The sequence below is a fragment of the Semicossyphus pulcher genome, unplaced genomic scaffold (genome assembly GCF_022749685.1).
Source record: "Semicossyphus pulcher isolate SPU_LCO1_2020_fin unplaced genomic scaffold, fSemPul1.0.p SCAF_18, whole genome shotgun sequence".
Taxonomy (NCBI): Eukaryota; Metazoa; Chordata; class Actinopteri; order Labriformes; family Labridae; genus Semicossyphus; species Semicossyphus pulcher.
In genome coordinates this window covers 1,418,466-1,443,636 of record NW_027211691.1, presented here as the reverse complement: position 1 = coordinate 1,443,636, position 25,171 = coordinate 1,418,466, and the positions used below count along the sequence as shown (strand labels likewise).

Genomic DNA, 25,171 nt, shown 5'->3' with positions numbered 1-25,171 from the left:
CCCAGATATGCAAAAACATCTATCTCGGTACCCTTTTTTTAAATTGTATTTTTTTTATTTATCTTTTCTTCTTTTCTCCCGCCCAATCTCCCTCTAATCTACTGATGATTTATTATTATCATAATTAATAATTATGATAATAATAATAATAATTATAATTATAATTATTATTATTATTGGGTGATGTCTTATTTGCTGGTTAGCTTTTTGATTAATTTTCAAGTTCATATTGAGTCACAAGACTATATCAGGATAGATCAGCTTTTTCAGTTCATGTACCAAAAGCTCAGCAATACACAACTTAAATATACAATCACACTAAACCTCACCACTCAACATCCCAATCAAGTCACCTATTTTTATATATATATGTATATATACATATATATGTATATATATGTATATATATATATTTTTCCCTTTATTATTTATTTATTTATTCTTTTTTTCCCCCTTTTTTAATAATAATCATAATAATAATTATTATGATTATTATTACCATAATTTCACAATTATGTGACCACCTCTTGCGTGGCCCTGGGGCCAGGGAGGTACTCAGGGTACTGGACTGGGTGAGGACAGCCTGAAATCAGAGGACCTGACCCCTGCCTGACCCCTCTCCTCACAGACAGCCTCAGATGAGCAGACCCGACCTGGAGAGGTGAAATGTTTTGGATTCACTTTTAGGGAGCTGTCATGTCGTCCATCTTTTTATACAGTCTTTGATTCTCACACACCCACTGGGTCAGTCGCGATGATAATCTGATTGGCTGAGTAGCGTCACATGTGATGATTTACAATGAATGCATTGGTCTGCAAGTTTCCTGGACCCCCAAAATCACTACCGCAAAGACAAAACGCTGCGCAGGTTAAAATAGATGCGCTTGTCAAAACTGTAAATAGGTCCGGGTCCGGAGACGATGGCAGGGAACCGCTGCTCTACACTCTTTGCTAGCAGTCCCACCCCTCCTGAAACCAAACAGAAAACTTCATACTTGATATCGTTGAGCTGCTTCCTCAGTGTCTGAGTGAGCTTTTGAAGCTCATCAGCTGTGTCACTCAGTGATTTGCTCGCTTCAGTCACATGATTCTTCTTGATCAGGTCTTTCCAGTTGTCTATAGCCTCAGGAAGTTCAAACACAATTCCAACAGCTCCGCCCACAACCTGATAAAGAACAGGATCAATAAATTAGTTATTTTAATTACTAATTATCAGATTATCGAGCTCACTGAAAATACTGAATTATGTACCAAATTGTTAATCATAAAAACATTAAATCATTTAAATTTAAAATCTGTGATTTCTATCATTTGATGTGTGTGTGTTATTACAAAACAATACAGAATCTTACCATGGCTCCTCCTTTAAGGGCCGTCTTAAGTCCAGTTTTGGAGAGTTTTGTTAACAGTTGTTGGCCTCCTTTGATCAGAAGTTTCATTTGTTTCCCACTGACTGTCAGTGAGAAACATGATAAAATACCAGCAAGTGCCGCCCTCATTTTTAAGATAAAGGGTTTCCTGTGAAGCATCGTGTTTTCTAATATTGGATTAAAAATTCTTCTTGGCTGTTTCTGATCATCAAGCATGCATATGAACTGGTTCAGCAGTCCACTCCGTCTGGCCATGGCTTTCAGGATTTCAGTCATCATGTATTGTTCCAGGTCATCTGTGTCTGCAGAGGGATTTGTCTGCTTCCCCTCGGCCTTCAGTTGCTCAAATAGTTTTTGGATTTCTTCTGCAATTTTACTGGCCTTCCTGTCTATCTCCTGTGCCTCTTTCAAGGTGCCACTGGATAAGAAGTGCTCAGTGATTTTAGTACCAACAGATAGGCCTACACCTGCACCTGAACACACTCCTCCTGCCAAACCTAACAATGGAGCAGCTGCACCACCAGTGAACAGAGTGACCATGCCGGCTGCGATCAGACATGCACCTCCAGCCACTGCTGCTGAGCTGCCGACACATTCACTAACGTTGCATTTCCCTCTGAGCGACTCCAGCTCCTGGGCCAGTTTCTTCAGCGTCTCTGCACAGCGCTCCCTCAGCTCAATCGAGGAGAACATTTGCTCCAGCAGCTTGTCTGCGGTGGACATGGTGGAGGTCTCTGTGTGCTGAGAGAAAGTGTGAAAGAAGAAAGTCAGAGGATAAAATGACTATAATATACTGAGACCCACAAATGGACCTCGAGTTTTACTTTTTTTCAAACTATTTCTATGGTGAAAACGTTAGCACCCATGGGCGTGTTGGTCTTAACATGAGGTGCGGTCAGGCAAACAGGTGGCGCGTTGCTACCTTGAGGACGCAGAAAGTGACTGCGCCTTAGACCAACAAAAACCTAAAGTCTATGGCGCAGTCTGTCTCTGCTATTTAGAGGGCGCATTATGGACATACATGGGCGAGTTCTGCAAGGGTCTGCGTGTGCAGGGGCACAGTGGAAGGAAACAAGTTAAATATGCTGGTCCGAGCCCAGATTAAGAAGAATGACTGAAATTCTCTGTGTAAATAGCAGGCCTGCCTGCAGGCGCACCAGACTCTTAAAGGGAATGAGAGCTGACACTCTGATTGGTTTGATTCATGTTATGCCAAAAACACGCCATGAATAATCCAGGGACTTAAGCCAACCTCTTCTGCGCCCAGATATTGGCGCAGTTTTGTGACTTATCTCATTGGGACAAATCCTTTATTTTTTTCAACAACTCTAAAGTCTACATTATCTACAATATCGTAATATAATATATATATATATATATATATATATATATATATATATAATATAATTGTAGATATTCAGATATTCAAGAGCAAGAGTTTAAAAAAAATTTCCCAAGTATCAACCTCATTTTAAAATTGTGTTTTGCTTCCCCTAAAATGTTCTACATTTTGTCCCTGTAATCCAGCCTGAGTCCTCCTCTCTGCTGGGAAAAGGATAACCCTGATTTTTGGGACCAAAGTTTTCCCAGTCCTACTCAAAGGTTTGAATCAACATTGATGTTGTGACAGAACAGAGAGGATAACTATACAGCATTTATATTTAAACAAAACCAGATTCTTTAATTCTTTATATTTAAGGGACACATTGGTAGCAGCCACTTGATGGCAGTATGACTACATGTTGCATACAGCATTATAATGGTTATTTAATATGTCAGTCATACAGTATTGTACAGAGATGGGAGGTGAACTGATGAACATCAGAGGGGTGACCAAATCCTTAGATCAGTATCACACCCTATTAAAACAAATCAGGCAGACTTTGATCTTTTAAATATCAGATCATTAAGTAATAAATCTTTTTATGTCATGATTTTATTACTTATTACTTATTGACGCTCCCCCAATGACACTCCGCCCTAAACTGAGGCCACCCATGTTAACTTTTCACACTCCTATGTCCCCTGCCTTTCGGGTCAGTGTGGTAGCATTGCTGTCATCAATAGAAATAGTTTTAATTGCTCCATTTTGTCTTTTACAATCTTACAATGTTCATTTAGCAGACGCTTTTGTCCAAAGCGACAAACATCTGAGAGTTAATGCAACACAAGCAGCGATCAAGACAGGAGGGAACGAAGTCAGCAAGAGAGAACAAACACCGACGACACAAAGTGAGATGTCCCTCGTCTTACCTAAATTACCATCTGCCTTGCTGATATCAACTGCTACACCGCTGAAACTTTCCTGAAACGTATCAATGATTAAACAGAAATGATCGTGTTTGCCACGACCAACTCTTTCAGGGAAATAGTCTGCAGTCTTGGACCCCTCTCACAAACGTAGGTGTTGTTTTTGCTGCTGGCTTTTGTTGTGACGTCCAGGTTGAGAAAGTTGTTCGATCATTCTTCTTTAGCGATATTTTATTTCCAAAATTAAACCTTTTTCATCTTTCAAGGACCGAAGGTTCGGCAACGCCCTCTATCAGGTATTACTCAGACTTCCATTTACCGTCCACAGTTGGTCCAAAAGCTGCTGTTATATTTATCACTTGTTCAGAGACTAGATGGATGGACTTTATTGATCTCAAACTGGGAAATTGATCACAAACACTTCTCTGTGACACACAGGACTTTGATCATAAACTAATCACTTGATTGATTCATAAAAGGTCTGTGGGACCAGTAATGAGGAAGTGATGAGGGATGATAAAGTCTGACTCATCACTCCAAAATTGAGTGAGGAAAAAAAAAGTGTCATGGCTGGTGACTGTCAGCTGAGTCCATTATTGGTCATGTCATACTGCCACGGGCTGCAATGTAGTGTCAACAGCGATAGGAGCCAAATGAGATCAGAGAAGGCAGCAGGACAACATCGGGGGCCCTATCTAACGGCGGAAGGTGCACAGTCTAAAGCTCATGGCGCTAAGTGATTTAGGGCGTGTCTGACGCAGCTTTGTTCGTTACACAGCGCACAATCTGGGCGCAAACCGGGGCACAAGGCACAAAGAGGTTGGCTTAAGTCCCTGGATTATTCATAGGCATGTTTTCGGCATAACATGAATCAAACCAATCAGAGTGTCAGCTCTCATTCCCTTTAAGAGCCCGGTGCGCCTGCAGGCAGGCCTGTTGCTATTTACAGCCTAACTTATTTACTTTATCTTCAGACACTCCGTCAGAATCAGACAGGATCTGTTTATTAAGGTTCTGTGTGCTGACCATCAAAGAAAGGTTGGCTGTAAATGTTTATTTACTTATTGTTGCTGCTGAATCCCACAGCTGTGTTCTCCAGTGCGTAATGGACACTAGACAGTGTGTTAATATCTGCGGGCATGATTGTCGGTGCTACAGGTAGTTATGTCTGAGGATTGTAATAAATCTACCTCTTAGTTGCGTGTGTGTGAGTATGTGTGTGTTACTGTGTGAATTATAGAGAGCTCAAGATGGAGAGCTCGGTGTCTCTGCAGTTTTTGGCCCGTGTGCGGCTCGAGCAGGAATCTCCCTGAGGTGAAGCAGGTGTGAGTGAAGCAGGTGTGTGTGAAGCAGTGGTGAGCTTGTCCACGTCTTCCTGCGTCACCAGATCGGTAACAAACCGACAGCAGTATCATGATTTAAGGAGACGAGGGAAACCAAAGCTTGCAGTCTGTCCCTTAAACAACGTTTTTTCACTGTATCTGCAAACACACTGCTTTGTCTTCATGAGTCAAAGCGCTGCTGTGTGTCCCCGTGTGAGTGACAAGCAGACTCGTGTTGTGAACTCTCCCATGTATGTCCATAATGCGCCCTTTAAATAGCAGAGACAGACTGCGCCATAGACTTTAGACTTTAGACCAGGTTTTTGTTGGTCAAAGTCGCTTTCTGCGTCCTCAAGATAGCAATGTGCCAACCGTTTGCCTGATCACACCTCATTTCAAAACCAACACGCCCATGGGCGCTAACATGGGCGCAAGTTCACTTGCTATTTACACAACGTTGGCGCTGGGCATAAAAATTTTGACTGCGTCGGGCGGAAAATATCTGTGGTAATATTTAAAAGGTAACAAAAATGTTCTTAATAAAAAGTTAAACAGGTCATGTAAAGCTGGGGTCGATTTCTAATCTGTGCCGTCTTAGATTCAGACCAATACAGTAATAGGTCCTTTAATATGCTGACTTTCTTTCAAAAACTAATCTCACTCTGAGATAATAGTTTTGATCTGCTGTCCAAAAGGTCAAGAATTCAACTTAAAGCTCACTCAAATATTGTAAATAATCCAAAGTAATTATTTTTTAACAAAGTTTGAAAGAAACAAATATATTAAATGAGATGATCCACTAAAAATATAATTACTTGTATCTTACCTGATTTTGAGTTTGACGGCTCGTGTTGGAAAAATGAGTCTGACCCTGGGCTTCACCAGTTATTGTACTTGACACAGGAGGTGGATGCAATAGAGGTTTATTGTACGTTTCTGGTTTTCTATTGGCTGGCTAAAATTCAAGTGTAATAAAGCACCTGCAGGTGAAAGTGAAACTACTCCATAGTGAACAGCGGTAATCCCCTGGAATCTGCTCAGGGACACAGCTGACTGAGCTGAATGTTTTAACTGACCTCACACTTTAAAATGGTTGGGATTCCAGAGCGTCAGTGCAGACTACAGTGAAAAGAAAAACTTGTTTTTAAACAATCTTATGGAAGTCTAATGGAAAGGACAAAAAGGTTTATGAGCTGACACACAGCAGCCATAGCTCTGAAGACTCACCGTGGAAGTGTGAACAGATTTCTCACCAACATTAAACACCCTGAAATGAACAGGTTTGATGAAGTGTCTATCACACAAAACATGTATCACAACAAGTGATCTTAAAAATGCGTCTGATCATATTTGTTTTGTTGTCATGACGGAAATCCCCACAGAACTTTTGGATTGTTATCAAGTAGCTGTGAGTTCCTGTAACGTCACTTTGCAGGCTTGTCCCACAGCACACATTTTTAATGAGGATTAACAGAACAGTATCAGCTGACCTCCATGGAAACTTTGTTCCGGTCACCTGTTGAGCTTTTGTTGACACTGTCACAGACAGAAGAATATAAGTCCATAAGAAAATGCTCCTCCTCCTCTCCTGATGTATTCCCTCAGTAAACATGTTCCTAAAGAGTTTATGGTCTCAGTCTCTAGTTTCAAGTCTTCTTCAACACAGCATGATGTTCATTTATGGCGACCTGTCAACCCTCCTGTCCAAATATGGTCATTTTTGGCTCCAAAACTATCAAGACCAAAATGCCAAACTTGAGGCTGTAGAACAGTACTTCACAAACCAATGGATGAAATCGCGTCCACTCCTTATGCACACACACACAGACACACACACACACACAGACACACCCATATATATATATATATATATACACAGTACTGTGAAAAAGTTTTAGGCAGGTGTGACAAAATGTTGTAAACTAAGAATGCTTTCAAAAATGGAAGCATTAATAGTTTATTTTCATCAGTTAACAAAATGCAGTGAATGAACAGAAGAGAAATCTAAATCAGATCAATATCTGGTGTGACCACCCTTTGCCTTCTAAACAGCATCAATTCTTGTCGGTACACTTGCACACAGTCTTTGAAGGAACTCGGCTGGTAGGTTGTTCCTAACATGTTGAAGAACTAACCACAGATCTTCTGTGGATGTAGGCTTCCTCAGATCCTTCTGTCTCTTCATGTAATCCCAGACAGACTCCATGATGTTGAGATCAGGGCTCTGTGGGGGCCATACCATCACTTCCAGGACTTCTTGACGCTGAAGATAGTTCTTAATGACATTGGCTGTATGTTTGGAGTTGTTGTCCTGCTGCAGAACACATTTGGGGCCAATCATACGCCTCTGTGGATGTACTTCCTGCGCCAGCTCAGGAAGTTCAACCTGCCTCAGGAGCTGCTTATCATGTTTTACAGCACCATAATCCAGTCTGTTCTCTGCACGTCCATCACTGTTTGGTTTGGATCTGCCACCAAACAGGACAGGAACAGACTGCAACGGACAATCAGGTCTGCAGAGAGGATTATCAGAACGCACCTGCCCTCTATCCAGGACTTATAGTGGTCCAGGGTCAGAAAACGGGCAGGACAACATCACTGCAGACCCCCCACACCCCGGTCACAAACCGTTCCACTCTGATGAACACATAAAGGTATAATACGGAAGATTTTTTTCTTGCATTTTGTCAACAACACATTCAAACTGGGCCCCGCCTCCTCCTGGGCTCTTCGTCACCAGAAGCTCACTCTCACGCTCTCATGCGGGAACGCGGCCAACCCGCCGAGCTAACACCGACAGCATCACGGTTACCTTTGCGCTAGCATGCTAACCGTCGGTTACTGTTGCACTAGCATGCTAACCGCCGGTTAGCTTTGCGCTAGCATACTAACTGCCGGTTAGCTTGTCCTACCCGGTGTGAGGCACCTACCTATCCAACAGAAAGAAGGCCTACTCTGCATTGCTCTTTGGCCATGTTCGCCGGTCTGAACGGGGCCCTTGAACCTCTCCCACGCTCACCTGTACGCTGTGATTGGCTCAGGGAACCACGACAGCGCCCATCCTGAAAACGTCCCGTGCAAAGCAAAACAACAGAACAGATGCAGAGGGAAGCGTCTCACAGGGGTCTGCACACACACTCACCAACACACATGTAGAGAGGCTCATAAGTGATGATTTATATTATATTTGTAAAAGTCTATATTTTATTTTTCTAGGAAAATCCGACTTATTACCTTTAAGTGAACAATTATCTGTATATACTGAAAATACAACAATCATCTACCTCTTGTATAGAACAACCTGATTCAACAATATTTATCTCTGCACCTTTGCACTGTTCATTGCACTACTGTCTATTGTTACCTGCCTCCCATTTCTCCTGCCTCTTTGCATGTCTGTACATTGAGAGTTAAGAAAACAACAGTCATAAACGATGTGCCCACATACTTGGTCAGTAAAACTGATTCTGATTTAGAGTTTTCTGTCTTTTTTCCCCAGGACGGGGGAAGCAGGAACAAGACTGAAAAATCATAAATCCCCATCAACCTCACTGTTACTGTTACTAGGATAATGGTGCAGATTTTCAATCAAAATTCATTGTAATTTATAAAACAATTGGACTTTGATACAAGACAGGTTCTCTAAATGATTGTTTTTACACCAAAATAACCTACTGATCAAACACAGATCTCAAGGCTCTATACAGCCCAGGGTTTGCATAAAACATGCTCTCTCTGGATGTCATGGTCGTAGTGCAGGTGTACTGCTGGTTCAGGCGCACAGACCGCTCAGACAGTGTTGTTTGTGAAGTTCTACCCAGGCAAGCAGCAAGGTGGACGGTCATTTTAAATGGAAAGATAAAGAGCACCAGGGACAGGGCCAGAGTGACGACAAAGAACGGGACTCTCCCAGAATAACCGATAAATTCTGGGAGCATGTATGAAAAGACGACTCTGTTTCTCCCAGGACAACCGTATTGATCTTATAGAAACACTAAGTTCTTCCATGCAGGATCTACTGGTTTTCTGAGGGCTAATAAAGATGTTTGGGATCATCCGTCCTCCAGCATTCTTGGACTGGACAGGGACAGCCACTACCTTCTGCACAGCGGAAGATCTTAGTACTCAGGCTGTATGCTTCTTGTAGCAATGCCATACGCTGCACAAGCATCAGTAGCGCAGCACAGGATCACATACTGGAATCGGAGAAAAGAGGCATCTTAGTTATAATTTAATATAGTTCAAAGTCTTTCAATTAGCTATTTTGCGTCACAGTATCGGCCAAGGGTGTGATTTTGTCTAAGATGCTTTAGTTATTCCTGCATTCACAACAATTAAGCATCAATTAGCAACTCCATTCTCCAGCCAGTCCTACTACAGCTGCTGATCTCTACGAATTCTTCACAAACACATTTCATGTCTACAATGTCTAAGGGTCTGGAAGCTGAATCACAGGAAGCATCATACTTGATTTTGTCCAGAAGGTTGTCAGCTGTATCTCTCAGTGATTGGCTCGCTTTGGTCACATGATTCTTCTCGATCAGGTCTTTCCAATTATCAATCGCCTCAGACAGTTCAAATGCCAATCCAATAGCTCCCCCTGCAGCCTGATAATGAACAGGATCAATACATGACTCGTTTTTTAACATCATATCAAACATAACATAACATATTCATAAATTGTGATATGTATTAATACGAAGACAATTGAGTGTTTTTTACTTTGTGTAGGTATTGACAACTGAGCAAATTCCATTTCCTGATGAAGAACTTTGGTTTCCTAGGTCAAGAATAAAATCTCAAACTGAATTCTAGTTTAACAAAGCATATAAAATAAAACAGCAGTGGCAAAATACAGAATGAGTATCTAAAAGTGCACATACACCTGCATATAGTACTATAGCAAGCAAGGCCAAATGGGCTTCAAAGGCCCCAAACATTTTCATTTGGAAAAAGGTGCTGTAACTACAACTCCCAAACACACACAAAAGTCCAAAACAAATGCAACAGAACCGTGCTGCAAAAGAGAAAACCTTTTGCAGATAAACAAGATAAAAGTGGTCTGACCTCTGCTGTCACCCCTGTGAGTGGCTCCACCAGTGGTTGACTTCCCCCCGTCCTCCTGCCAGTCCTCAGGAGCACCCGTCTATTTTGGGTCAACCTACTGCCCATCTTTCGGAGTGCCCTTGCCCTTGCCCTGTCCTTTATCTGCAACAATGACTCTGTGGCTGTGTTGATTTCTAGCAGAATACTATCAGTACCTGACAATATCCCTCTAACTTTAAGCCTTAATATAATGTAAACAGGTGAGCTGTATAAAGATTCTCCCCGTACAGTTGTCATGAAGAGAGAAATGAGCTATAGAGACCCAAACTGTTTTTTGTACCAGGCTGTAAACATGTTTATTTCTGCTGTAAAGTTGGACACAAAAATACTAAAGCTTGAAGGAACACTCTTCTTTAAACTCAGAAAAACTCTCCTCCTTCAGCACATGAAGTGAAAACAGCCTTCTTGAGAGGCTAAAATATTAAAGTGAAACCCAGTTATTGCATGAAGGTGGACTTGAAAACAGAAATGCGACGCATGTAAGACCACATTGGTTTCATTTTTAACCACAAGGTGGCTCCAGAGACTAGATCACCTTGAAAACTAGTCCACTGGTACAATAGAGCATTACATTAACAGCCAGGTACTGACAAACACCAGACCAGTTCCCCTTTGATCCTTTGACCTGATCAATGATACATTTTTATGCTACTTGATATTTAGATTTCCACTACACATAACCAGGATCCACTGCATAAAATCAATCTCTGTCTGTTAAATCGAAATCTAGGTTGGCTCACCTGGTACGGACTGCCGTGAAGGTTGTGAGGAGGACTGAAAAATCCCCTCCCAGCAGTCAATAAATGAGCAGTCTGCTCAGTCTAATCAGCTTTCATGACCTCAAACAGTCAGCTCTTTGCTTGTGTTCCTTCAGCATGGCTGTTACGAGGTGTATTATGTTCAATAAAAGCAGTGATGAAGGTTTTTGTTCCCTAGATGACACAACGATAATAACGCAGTGCTCTAAATTAGGGTTAGGTTTTTTGCAGACAGAAAACAGAACAGTTTAGTGGTTGTACCAAGTTTGGGTTAGGGTTAAATAATATATGGGTGACATATTATCTTTACTCTACATTATATATAATAATTAATATGATTTACAGATTTATCATCCAGAAAAACCTGAAGGCAAGGCAAGGCAGGTTTATTTATATAGCACATTTCATACACAAAGGCAACTCCAGGTGCTTTACACAGAAAAGAGGAGATATAAAACAACATGCTTAAACAAATAGAATATTGGAATGTTAAAATATACTTGAAATACCGAGTATATAAAATCTTAAAGATACTGAGATCATTTTAAAAGGAATAATAAAATAAAGATTGACAGAGGATATAGTCCTCCACAAATACATGACAGTTACTTACAGTGGTAAAAGCAGATTGAGTCTACAGAACAGTAAGAATAAAGTGCAGGTTTTGGGGTTCATTCACAGTCACATGAAAACAGAAATATTTTTAATCTGGATTTAAAGATGTCAACGTTTTTGACTGTTCCCTGATCTCCTGGTTTTTCAGAGGTGCCCAGAGGCTGACGACTCAAAGGACTAGACCGTCCACCCATTAGGCTTGTTCGAGATGACTGCCGGCTCGCCTCGACAACAGGCGAGAGTAGATTGCAGTCAGGGGAGGAGTCATAAAGTCGGACACCATCTTGTTTGCGTCTCACCTTGTCAAGCATCTATAACACTAACACCTCACTGTAAATTGAAGTGAATAAAGTTTTCATTTGTTATTATTATTATCATTATTATTATTATTATTGCTATCATTATTTTAATTGGACTTAATATTAAGTTCTCATTATACTTTATTCAGGGCTTTTGATAGTTATTTCGATATAAACTTCATTGTATTTATGTTTATTAAGACAGCGTTCATGAGGAATGAATAAAGCATTACAATGTGAACTAGACAATTCCCCGTTGGGAAATCGCGAGAGTGGGCTGTGCTGCGCTGCATGTCTGTGTGCGCGTGTGAACCCCACGTACATTGATAATATGATTTGATTTTTTGAATTGGATTTTTGAAAAAGAAAGTTTCATTTTTTTCACACAGCCCCATTCATTGTCAATGAGGATTGCCAATGCTATGATACTATACTACAATGCAATGCTACAATGTATTCATTTCACCACCTACCATTCATATTTTTTACAAACTATTATTTGGTATTTGTTACAAACTAAAACTAAACTTGGAACATAAATAAACAGGCATACACCGTCATTTTGTAACAGATAACATTTTTTTTTTTTTTTTTTTAAAAACAAGCAGAGGAGGCCTTCTTCCTGGAGTGAAAAAAAGTGAAAGTTGAGAATTTCAGGAAATCTGACTTCCCTTATTGTTGCAGCAGTCCTCTGGAGGTCTTCTTGCTGCTGTCTGTATAAATGTTGGCAGATTTAAAAGACATAAATTAGTAACAGATTTCAAAGACTGAAGTGAAAGTTGAGAATTTAACGAAATCTCACTTCCCTTATTTGTTAAAGATGTACGGATGTTAGCACAGTTAGCGCAGTTAGCTTTTCGCTCCGGTTAGCGTTTCTCTATAGAAAACGCAAAGTCACCGCTGTTGACTTACAGCGCGGCCTAATGCTTTATATACCAGAGCCGAGTAGCGCCGTTAGCTCGTCTTAATATTGTTGTATTGACACAGACTGACGTTACTGTTAGCTAGACAGACACATTCTGTACTTATGGATAGCCTATAGCTTTGCTAACCCCTGTTGGCCCGGAGCTACTGGGCTCCGACTAGCCAAGCTAACTGCTAACGCTCCGTTAGCGTTAGCTCGGCTACTCGCTAATCCGGACCCAAGTACCTCCGGATTAATGTTGCTGAAACAGACCGACCATAAACAAGTACATTCATTTTTCCCAAATCATGAGTAATCGTGATCACGGGAGAGATAGTAATGTCTAGCTTCAATAAAATCCACTTTTATTAACGATTTCAGTATGCTAATGTCGAACATGACCAGTACTTACCTACGAGTAGGTCAAAGGGGATCGATCAGCGCGGAGCAGAAGGTTATATCATGGCAGAAAAAACCACACACACACAACTGTCCAATCAGAGTCCTCCTGTGTTGTCTGTCATCTGTATCCGAGGTGATTTGTCCAATGAGATGGCTGATATCTGTGCACTTGACACAGACGCCGGACGATCATACTCTGCTGCAGTTCATCATTTATATTTATTTTTATGAATGTACAATACATTAAAAAATACATATACATATATATATATATATACATATACAAATACATTAAAAAAACATCAATGTTAATTAGAACACTTAATTAATAGTAATATTAATTGATTAACATTGAATTATTATATTATATATTATTAAATACATAACATAAAACAATATATGTTTTATTTATTTTTTCTTATATTAATATATTATTTATATTATATCAGCTGATGGAGTATGAAGAGATATTACAGTGAGAATGAGTCAAATACTCTGAATCAGACTGAGAAATTCAATTAATCTCGATATATTGATGATTGGAAACATTTAAATATTTCAATGGAGTTCCTGGCTTGAATGAATGAAAAGATAATCATTAAATATAGTTTAAATGTTTAGAAATATTCTCTCCGTCTGTGTGTGTCTGTGTGTGTCTGTCTGTCTGTCTGTCTTGTGTGTGTCTCTGTGCATGTGTGTCTGTGTGTGTCTGTCGTCTGTCTGTCTGTCTGTCTTGTGTGTGTCTCTGTGCATGTGTGTCTGTGTGTGTCTGTCGTCTGTCTGTCTGTCTGTGTGATTTACATTGGAGTGAATGGAGCAGTTGAGCGCTACTCTTGTCGGTTACGGGCAGATAAATCAAAAACCATAAGTCCTACTGATAAAGTAGACAGATTGGGAGAAAGAAGACAAGTGTGGCTACAACTCTGTGAAAAAATCACAGTTCTACTGTGTAATTTGTGGCTTACGACGCAAAAAATTAATATTCTAGAGATAAAAATAATAGCACACCGAGTCCGACCGAGCCGCACGTTTTGATATATTTTTTGTTTGTGTGCGCTCAAAGCTGCGGGGCAAGAAAACGGACGAAAAACAGAGGGAAGAATAATAAAAAGAGGCCCGGGGAATAACAATAGTGGGCTGTGCTTGCTATAGAGGTGTCCATAGTGGGCTTTGCGTGCACAGCCCACTAATGACAGTACTTTGATAAACCCGTTTGGTGTCTGTCTGACACTTCATTAAGTTTAATGAATAATGATGAACAAGACAGAAGTCTCATCACTTCCTTGTGGGGGGTGTCAAGGCTTTTTTCAGCCAATAGGCGCTTCACTCAAGCCAGCGCAAGTCCTGTCCCATCATGCATGGAGTTGCGGAGGCCTCGCTCATCTCGAACAAGCCTATTCATAGGCGTGTTTTCGGCATAACATGAATCAAACAAATCAGTGTCAGCTCTTATTCCCTTGGCCTGGTGCGCCTGCAGGCAGGAGTGTTGCTATTTACATGGCGGATTTCAGTCATTCTTAGATAAACCGGACCGGCCCATCCAGTCGAGGCAGATGTTCAACATGAGTCTGGTTCTGCTCGAGGTTTCTGCCTGTTAAAAGGAAGTTTTTCTGCCAATGTGCCGAATGTAGCTTAGTGCTACTCATGGTGATTCATGTTGGGTTCATTTTCATGTTCATGTTCATATGTTGTTAACATAACAGTAAAGTGTCTCGAGATAACTTTGGTTATGATTTAGTGCTATGCAAATAAAATTTGATTGGATTTGATGTTTGATTGTGCGCCGTGTAACTAGCAAAAGTGCGACACGCCCTTAATCACTTTGTGCCATGCGCTTTAGACTGTGCGCCTTCTGCTGTCTAAATGGGGCCTTCGACCAGGTTTTTGTTGGTCTGTGGCAGAGTCGCTTTCTGCGTCCTCTAGATAGCAGCGCGCCACCCCTTTGCCTGAACACACCTCATATCAAAATCAACATGGCAAGCATTTTATACCCTACCTGAACTGATAAAAACCAGCCAACTGACCAGCATTTATTGAATTTAAGGGTGTGGTGATTTGCTGGAAGGAGGGAATGATCAAACACACCTGGGCAAAGCCTGCCCATTAAAGTCTTCTTTTTGCATTTTCTCATTTCCGAAGATTCAGTCGACCAAGGCTGCTGATCTCTGCTACAAGAAACAGACTTTTGTTATTGATCCAATCAAATTGTAATGAAGCAGCGATGGCAGATTCTGTAAATCCCCAACATGTGTCAGGCCTGGACTAAAATGAGGACTCAGATGCAGAGGATATCACGTACAAGCACACTTTATTGATTTCTGATCCTTTTTGAAGAGTGACAAACAATTGGGCTATGAAAAACTCCCTAAATAACTAAGTCCTGGCAAGATAACTCGCGGAAGATAAAACTTCCTAAATAGGAAAATCTCCAGTAAAAGGAGAGACAAAAAACACACTAGAAACAGGGAAGATCCTAAAACATAAATCGCTCCCGTAGGAGGAAAACAAAAGCTAGACTAAAAATCAAAACGCTCCCGAAGGAGGAAAACCAAAACTACTGATCAACGGGACAAAAGAAAAAGGCTCACCTAAAAAGGAGGCTCTACAACTATCTAATACTAATTAAACACAAAATCGCTCCAAAAGGGAGGAAAGAAAACAGTTTACAAAATAACACAAAATCGATGCTAAACTAGAAAACTTTAACAAACGAAAAATCACTCTCAAAGGAGGAAACAGAAAACAACTTACGTGGCGTAGCAAAAAACTCTTGGCAAAACCGACTGTGACTGTGGATAAGGGCTTGGGTGCACGGACAAGGACGAAACACTTTGGCAAAAGACAAAGGGGAGACGCAGACTATAAGCACATGAGGGTAGTGAGGAACAGGTGGAAACAATCAGGGATCAGGGGAGACAATCAGACCGGTGACACATGAGGAAGGGCAAGTGACCTGAAACGAGAGGAGAGTTAGGTTTCAAAATAAAACAGGAAGTTACGAGACAAAAATCCAAGACAAGACAAACCTCACCGCGGTGTGACAACATGAAGGTGAAGACAGAACATCGAGACAGGAAACATTTCTGCAAACAAAACCTTGTAAACATACATTTGATAAAATGCAGAACAATACCAGATCTTTCAGACATCACTACAAGAAGCTTTGACCTTCTAGTCACATTTTTATCTGTAAAATACATATTCAGTCTGAAGATATTTTTTTTAACCCTGGAGATACTAAATATTAATATAGACAGTCTTTTCTTCTCTGTGGATTATTTAATGTGATATTAAAAACACATAAAGTTCATAAAACTTCGAGCTAAAGAGGCTAAAAGATATCCAACAGTTAATACTTAGTTGAGATGTTTTTTGTCTTTCAGGAAGGATCAACACTTCTGGGCGTTATTCTTGTTCCAGGAAGGAACAGAATCTGAATTCATCAGTGAGTTTGAAGAGCGACAGCCCAGGATGCTGCAGCATCTAAAAGAGCTGCAGGAGGTCGCTGTGCAGCAGGTGGGCAGCTCGGTGGGGGCGGTCGGAGGTATGCTCGTCATTGTTAGTTTGGCATTGAGTCCAGGAAGAGCTGGATCTTCTCTAGCTCTGACTGCAGCAGGGGCAGCGATAGGAGTAACCAGCATAGTCAGAGCTGCTGTCACCAAAGGAACACAAAAGCAAAAAGCCAAGAAAATCCGCGAGAGCTTAATGGAGGAAGTGAAGAGTCTCTGGAATTGTCTGAAAGATGTCATCACTCAAAAAGTCATGAAGTTAGAAGCGAGTCAGAAAGATGAGGCTGTGGGAGCAGAGGGGAGGGGTCCTGACAATGCTGGTACTATTGTAGAAGACAGGGAGTCATTACTTAAAGCTGCCTCTGCAACAAGGGCCGGTCTCGTTGGGCTCAATGCTCTGTTACTGGACAGCTTCTTCATCGGCAAAGACAACATCAGTCTGGCTGAAGGAAGCAGGGCTGAATTCTTAAAGTTCTTCATCAGAGCCACAGCTGCAGAGGTCGATTCATGGCAGAAGATCTATGATTCTCTTAAATCACAAGGAGGCAGAAATTTGCTGGGGAAGCCCTTTTATCCACATAAGTAAACCATTTTAATCACATTAAGTGAATGGAAAAAAGAAATGCTGCGCTCTGTAACTACAATCTGCATTTGTTCTGATATGAACTATTGATGTGAAATATTGCTCCAGCACTACAAATCAATACTACGCTAAAAAAAAAGATGCAGGTGGCTGGCAGAGTTTGGAGGTGGAGTTTCAGGCTGCAGGTGGAGGTGACGGTGCAGGTTGCTGGCAAAGGCTGCAGACAGGAGTTGGAGGAGACTCTTGGTGGAGTTGTAGTTGTCTGCAAGAATCTTCAGTTCATGTTTGCCATTGAATTTGTTTGCAGAGGCCTAAGCTTAGAGCTTTACCTTGATTTAGAGGCTCAAGCTGATAGGTGGAGCATCAGTTTGCAGCTGTCTGCAGGTGGAGGCTCGAGCAGCAGATGGCTGAAGTAGTTTAAAGGCAGAGTTTAGATCTGAAGGTGGATGGAGGAGCCTTCAGGTGGAGGATGGAACATCTTACTGCTGCTGGCTGTCAGAGGTCAAAGGTCATTTTAGAGGTTCTGTCCTGTCAGGGGGTGTAGGTGGAGGTTGAGGTGGTGTTCAGCCATAAAAGAGCCTCTATGGTTTCAGTTTGACTTCTTGGCTCTTTTAGTCCGTGGCTGTCCAGGACTCGGCTCTCTCCAAAGTGTCGATGTCATACAGGGGAGGATAGACTCCGCCCCCGTACGACACGTCCACGTGGATCCGTCCATCTTCATCCACTGACTCGGTGAAGGCAGAACGGTCCGGCTTCTCCCACTGCTTGTGCGTCCCAGATCCAGACTGTAGAGACGAACGTGGCCGCTCTCGTATCTATGAGGAGAGGAGGAAACACAGAGGAAATCAAAATGATACTTGTGAATAAAAAGCTGATTTATCTCAACATGTACTGATAGATTTTTAACAAACTCTTTAATTTGGACTCAAACGTACCTCAGCAGATCATCCACCACAGCGTGGTAGACGTGCTGGAGCTCCTCCACTGTGTGGTTGTGTGTGTTCACATCAGTGGAGCTCAGCTGGTCAGCAGCACTGGAGGCCCGGGGGCTGGGGGGCACACTGGAGGCCACAGGCAGGTCAGCAGGAGGGACGGTGGCAGGTCGAGGCCTGGAGAGCAAATCCACCTTCCCTGGACGTTCAGCAGGAGGACGAGGCACGGAGCTCCTGTTCCTCTTCTGGGGAGGGTTTTCAGCAGCAGCAGAGTGCTGCGGCCTCGAGCCGAAACTCAGCACCGGGAGAAGGTGAGCAGCACACGACAGGAAGTCAGGCTCTGGAAACTTCTGACTTATTTACATCTTATTTTTATCATCTGACATAAAATCAGCATCAGATGAACGACAGAGGACGACTCTGTCACAGTGAAACACCTTCACATATTCTGTCTGTTTAGAGGTGAATTCTACTGTTTTTTTTTTTACTTCCACAATATAAGGAAGAACTTCACTTCAACAATGAAAAAAATAAACTAAAATAATTTCTACTAAGAAAACTTTAACAGTCTCAGGTGTCTCACCTGCCGGTTGCTGCACACTTGCTGCAGGCTTCATGCTTCTCTGCACGGTCTGCCTGGCCTGCAGAGATTCTCCTCCTCCTCCAGTAGTCATGGTCCCTCAGGTGGACAGGAACAACAAACTGAAACACACATGTTGGATATACAAGGATTGTGTTTACAATGATTGATGTAAACACAACATTTAAAGAAGTAGTCAGTGTGTCTCAGGTGGACCGGTACATCACGCTTTAACAAAACACACACACACACACACACACACACACAGTTTGCATTTTGGTCACCCCCTTCTTTTGTTTTTGGGGTCAGAGTGACCATATTTGGACGACAGGTTGCCTAGTAGCAATTTACCAATCATAGGACGTAACGGCTTAAAGCACACCCTACTTTATTCTGAACCCAAAATCTTTTTACTTCCAGTTTCACTCTGACGGTCCTGAACTGATTCAGCTATCAAGAAATCAGTGAAATACCGAATAAAAGTCTTGATAAACGTCCAATAAATGACGTGTCGTAACTTAATCAGTGTTTGATTTTACAGAGATACAGACACATACACTGCTATTACTCAGGCCGCAGATACTTTATTGTGTTGTTTAAAAAGTTGCTCGAGCACTATAAATCAATACTACACTATAAAAAAGATCATTAAACCTGCTGTAGGAGTCCTTTCACAGCAGGGCCAACTGTTCTCTGGTGTTACGGAAGTTTCCTGTCATCCGCACTCTTTGCCAAAGTAAAGACGGACTTAGATTTCAGCACACACAGTAATGACTTTTCAACTGTGACTTTTTATTTATGTGTCTGAGTGTTTAACTGTATCATGTTGTCAAAAAACGACCCCTAAAGACTCCGCTGCGCTGAGAGCGGATCCACCTCTACAGGTTTGAAGTAAGGGACATGACTGACACCTGCTGGTCAGATGAGTGTGGTGCATTTTTTAAAATCACATTTTTCATTTTCCATCTTTGCTTATTTTGTATTTTGTGTTATTGTATCTTCATCTTATTTTAAATGTTATTCTGTTTTTACAATTCACAGTCGTAAAGATCTGCTTTCTGTTTCTTTGCCACAAATACATTTTATTTATTATTGTATTAAATAAATAATAATTTTTAATTTTTCTGGCGATATAAATACATAAATGGAATGATCGTTTGCATTTTACTTTCCATGTTATTATTATGACACTCTTTTACTTCTTATTGATATTATTATAAACTCATTGTGTTCCTATTAAGAGAAGGAAATTATATCTGAAAAGAAACAGCAACAGTTGGACAGATATCATTAAGACTCAACTTACTGCTCGTTTATTATATTATCATGTAAAGTGTTATTTTCACAAAAACATGTAAAAGTCTGCAGTTAAAAAACACAAAGAGGAGTTTAAACCATCATCGGCCTCACATGTGTTCGTTTCATTTCATGGGGCTTTAAATAATCTAAGAACAAACTTAGTACAGTTTACTCCACGTTTATTTTAACACTTTTGAACCAGTGACCTTCTAGCTGTGAGGCAACAGCGCTAACCACTGTACCACCGTGCAGCCCTACCCTACAACACGACAGAGTTAACTCTCTACAGGCCTCACGACTCAAATGAGCTGCACGACCTCTGACCTCCACATCTCACACTCTGTGCAGTTTTTACTTTTTTTATGTGTTTAAACACAATGTGGGAAAATGAAACATGTAAACACAACATTAAAATAGGTAGTCATGGTGTCTCAGGTGGACAGGCACATCACACTTTAACAACACACGCACACACACATTGAATCTAAGTTCAGTTTAAGCAACACACACATACTGAATAATGTGGATTAAATTCAATGATTTCCTGCAAAATATGGAACTTTCCCTTTAATATAAGATTATTTCTTTATGATCACAGAGGCCTGTTTATCTTTTCAGCTCATGTTCCTAAAATTTACCCAAAACAGGGCAGAATTAATGTGCTAAAGTGATGTTAATGTGCCATGTGAAACTGTAAGTCCTGTTGTTATGTGTTGAAGCACTGTGTGAGAACAAGCAACACTTAACACAACATTAAAATAATGTTATGGCTTCTATTTGAAGTAATGCTAATTAAGAAATAAGATTAATAACACAGTTTCTCTCCAGGGGTCCGTTTCAGAAAGCGGGTTTAGTGAAAACCCCGAGTTTGTTAACCCTGAAATGAGGGAAACCTCGGGTTTGCCGTTTCAGAAAGAGAGGTAACTTTAACTCTGAGTTGGTTACTATGGTAACTGAGTCTGTGAACCTCACGTGGTCGCGAGCAGGTTTTCTTCAGGAAACTCAGAGTTTCCTATCTCAGAGTAGATCAACTCAGAGTTCAGGGTTAGACTCAGAGTTTGTTGAACCTTCTTTGTGAAACGGACCCCTGGTATTTTATCTTTTAATAGCAAATAAAAATAATAATAAAATAAATATATTTTGAGTTTGAGTTAAGATTCTGATTTTGTTTAAAAGATATAAACACCTGAAAGTCATTTTATGCGTAAAACAAAGACATGGTAGGCCTCTAGTTATTTGTTTCTCCTGAAATCAAACAAGTTGAACACAGCTTTGGACAAAAGGCACAGAGGACCACAGAAACGGTTATAAACGGTTTTATTACCAAGAACCAAATGTACAAATGGCTTCATAAATATGCTTACAAATGAATAATTTAATCTGTAAATAATGACAGAAAATTACAATAAAACGATTGACGATATCAATAAAAACTAATGAAATATTAACCCATCAATATACAGCTCAAATTAGGGTACACTGACCCGGAAGTACTGGAAGTGATAAAATGTCAAGTAAATTCCAACTTTTATGATTTTTTATTTGTGTTCTCCATAAACCACTTTAAATAGTTTTACTTGACAATCGTCAGAAAGCGCCAAGCCAATATCTGTTTTATTTTGAAATTTGACCGGATGTTGGGAAGTAGGCTCTCATAATGTGTAACTTTATGTGTGAAACTAGGCGAAAAGTTGTCATACAGCCCCAACAGAAGCAGTGACCGTCCGGGTCTTCACAGACGGAAGTTCAGCCTCTCTGCTGGCGGAACACAAACTTTAGAAATGGTGCTGAAACAGACTCAATCTCGGTTTAAACTTCTTTGTGTGAAGAAAACAGACAGGTGGTTTGACCCTGCTTTAAATCACGACAGCGGCTTTGTGCCAACACGATCGGGACTGACAGCAGCTGTCAACACATCGCCGTGTTCCCGGTGTGTCATCCACACTTCCAGCAGCTTTGTGAAGCCGATGTGGAGGAAGAGACGAGCCGGAGTGAAGATGATGCATCTTTCTACTGTGGGGCAGATATCCGCGAGAGGTAACTAATGGTCTCGTTATTAATTGGACATCGTAATTAAAGCTGCATGACAGCATATGGTTTAGTCCCGTTTATAAACTGTAATAACCTCAGTTTGTCCTTGAATGCAGAAGTCAGTACAACAGTGACACACATTAATAGAACCTAGTTTTAGTTTCAGTCTGTATTTGTTGTCAGAATATGTGAAACACTTTTAAACCGTAATGACATAAATGTGATGAATGCCTCAAACGTCACATGGAGGTCGTGATCACCTGCAGTATCTCTGTTTGGATGTCAAAATAAAAGTCCTCCTCGTTGGTTTTTAACTAAATTTAGGTCTTATTTGCAAGCAGTGGCGTTTTCTTGCAGAGGCCAAGGGAAGCCAGGCTTCCTCACTTTTTTCAGAATATAACCGTCATTTAATAAAAACACTTTTTTAACAGTTTACGTAACCCTTCTGTGTTGTGTCTCTGTCGTCTCCTCCTGGTCTCTCTTCATTAATTATTGAGCGTTTTATGATGTGTAAAACAGCGCCCCTCTAAATGTTAAGTGGTGAATGAACGTTGAAAACATGGTACTGCACTCTGTTGTCTGTGAGGAGGCCAAGCTGAGTTGGCCTCCCTTGGTGAAAAAAAAAAGAATGATTAACCAATCAGGTGAGGCCATTGTCACGACACTGCTCCCCTGTGATTGGTCAGGATAGTATCAAGGGAAGCCGCGAAGTCGTTGGCATCACGCCAATCAAATCACAGTATGTCATCATCAACATCATTGAATGAAATAACGGAAGATTTGTTGATTTGTGTTGATAGCTGGGTAGGCTAGCAAAATTATTAAGCGCAATGATGGAGGGTGGAGATTTTGAATATTTAGTAAAAACATTTTTTACGAAACTGCCTCTACAGCAGCAACTCCGAATTAAATCAGACAGCAGGCCAACACCAAAACTCGAGCTCCGTACTGAGAGGAAGAAAGGTTTTCGGACTTTCAGTGAGTCCGCACTGAGTGGCTAGCTTGTAGCGCCAATCTTCAGCGGCTATTTTGCTGGCCCTGTCTCCTTTTTGACAAGGATTCCTGCTCTCTGAACAATCCCTGGGTTACCAAAGGGTTCACCGACCTTGCCAACCTGTCTCGGGCAATTGAAGGCACGGCAAATCCAAAAATCACATCGATTGTGCTGTGAAACAGAAGCTGTTTGGACGCGTCAGGATTAGTGAGGGTCTGGATTTGGCAAAAAGTCTGAGCGCAAATAGGGTGAGCAAAACGCATTTTTTCCCCCGTGTGCAGCTTAATAGTTACTGAACTGCCCAATTAGCATGTGTGTTATTTTTGATGTGATTATAGTCCTTATTGTGTCTTGTTTGCTTTGATTAAGCAGCATGTGAGTCCGCTGAAGTTGTTGTTTATTGTTGTTGTTTATGTGGAGAAAATGAGCACCACGGACAGCGGCCGTGACGGGCCGGGCGGTCTGAATACATGCACATGTCAGGTGTGCTGGTTATAGCCACCGGTACTGGGTTGTTGTGTTGCTGTATAATGAACATTTACATTTATTATTATATATATTAACGACAAGGAAAAGTGAAAAGCATTTGTGTATCTCACATAGAGCGTACAAGTCGTGTTTGACGTGGACGTAAAACTTAACGGCTTCTGATTGAGTGTGTGAATTAATTTGCATATTTCCAATATCATGTGTACTGTGCTTTAAGTAGCTGGTTGTGCTTTTGGGAGGGTGGTTGCTTAATGTGTGTGTGAGAGTGCGTGTGTGTGTGTGCGTGAGTGACTGAGGGAGAGAGAGAGAGCGCGCGCCGGTGCTCAAAGTGTCCGTTAGATAACAAGTGTGTGTAAGTCCTGGTAAAATGATGCTGGGCGCTGTAATAGTTCATCTGACTACATGAAATAGCAACATATAAATTGCAACATACGATTTTCTGCCCCCACCCCCGTAGGACATACACAGCTTAGAGGTTGTGTCTCACTTGGCTTCCTCGGAAATTTTCCCCACGCCACGCCACTGAATCCAGCGGGACCAAAACGCAGTACAAGAACATCATTCAAACAGGTAAGCCTTAGGAAAAATGGGCTCATGTCTGAACCTCGCTTCAATCATATTTAAAATATTAAAGTAAATATCATTCAGTGGCAGTTTTTGTGCCGCTTTATCCCTAACATAATGCTGATTTCACATACATTTCATTTATTAGGCCTCAATACATTTAAATTCTGCTCAGCCGACAGAAAGAAGGCAGAGGCCCGCAAAACGGGTGGAGGACCAGCACCACCACCTCTTAACTGCGGCAGAGGAGCTGGCCCTGAGCCAGAACACGGGGAGGCCAGTGGCAGAGGGAATCCCTGGGGGGAGCTCATCTGAGCTGTCACCCCCCAGGACACAAGTGCCTTCATAAGATGTAAGAAATAAAGAGTACGGTCTAAACCTGCGCTGCATGTTAAGTGTTATGACATTATTTTCATTGTGATTTATCACTATACAAATAAAAATGAATTGATTGATGTAATAGCCATGGCCATTTGTCCTAACAGATTGTGATGAGCTCTCTGCCTTGTCGAGCCCCATCTAACGACAGAACACCTTGCAGCTGTAAGTAGGCTACTCAATACTCCAGAGATGATACCAAATAACAGTGTAAAGTGTTCTAAAACCGAATGCTCATCTAAACAGGAAGAACCTCAGGAAGAAGATGAAGAGACCCTCTGCTGACACAGAGAGGCCTGCAGAGGTAACATGTTAAAATGATATGTCACTGATATCCGGCGTTATCTTCCCATTCACTGCTCTTTAAGTTCTTGTGTGGAATATTGTGGCATGTAGCCTGCACTGAAGTATGAACACACATTCTTATCCTTTTAAACAGAGCATGGCTGGGCAGCAGGAGGAGGGGCCATCAGAGTCAACAGCACAGGTGAACACAGTGAGTCACTAAATGCCAGAGGTTAATTCTGCATGATTTAATGTCATCCTTATGTATTCCCAGTTACCTGTAAAGGAACTGTACAGGAGACATCTTTGGTGTTCCTGGACCTCCAGAATAAAAAGTCAGCGCTGGAGATCAAAATATTGCAACACAAGTTAGAGGTGGGTGCATAGTCACAGGTGAATTGTGTTATTTTATTTTTTAAATATTGTTCCAGTAATGAACGTCTGCTTTTGTATTTGTAGGAAATAAAGAGGACCAAATAAAATGTGACTCGTTTGTCTTAT

At 41.2% G+C, this 25,171-nt stretch overlaps 1 long non-coding RNA gene across 4 annotated transcripts; it reads left to right on the top strand.

The window, feature by feature from the left end:
• Nucleotides 1–21,621: 21,621 nt before the first annotated feature.
• Nucleotides 21,622–25,143, top strand: LOC138595987 (uncharacterized). 4 transcript variants are annotated; one of them, XR_011308565.1, is made up of 7 exons: nt 21,622–21,966; nt 23,901–24,013; nt 24,183–24,359; nt 24,493–24,550; nt 24,632–24,689; nt 24,825–25,045; nt 25,130–25,143. It is a non-coding gene; the product is annotated as an uncharacterized lncRNA (long non-coding RNA). The 4 variants fall into 4 exon arrangements; XR_011308566.1 differs by having other exon boundaries at nt 24,825–24,872; nt 24,945–25,137; XR_011308563.1 differs by having other exon boundaries at nt 24,825–25,137.
• Nucleotides 25,144–25,171: the final 28 nt, after the last annotated feature.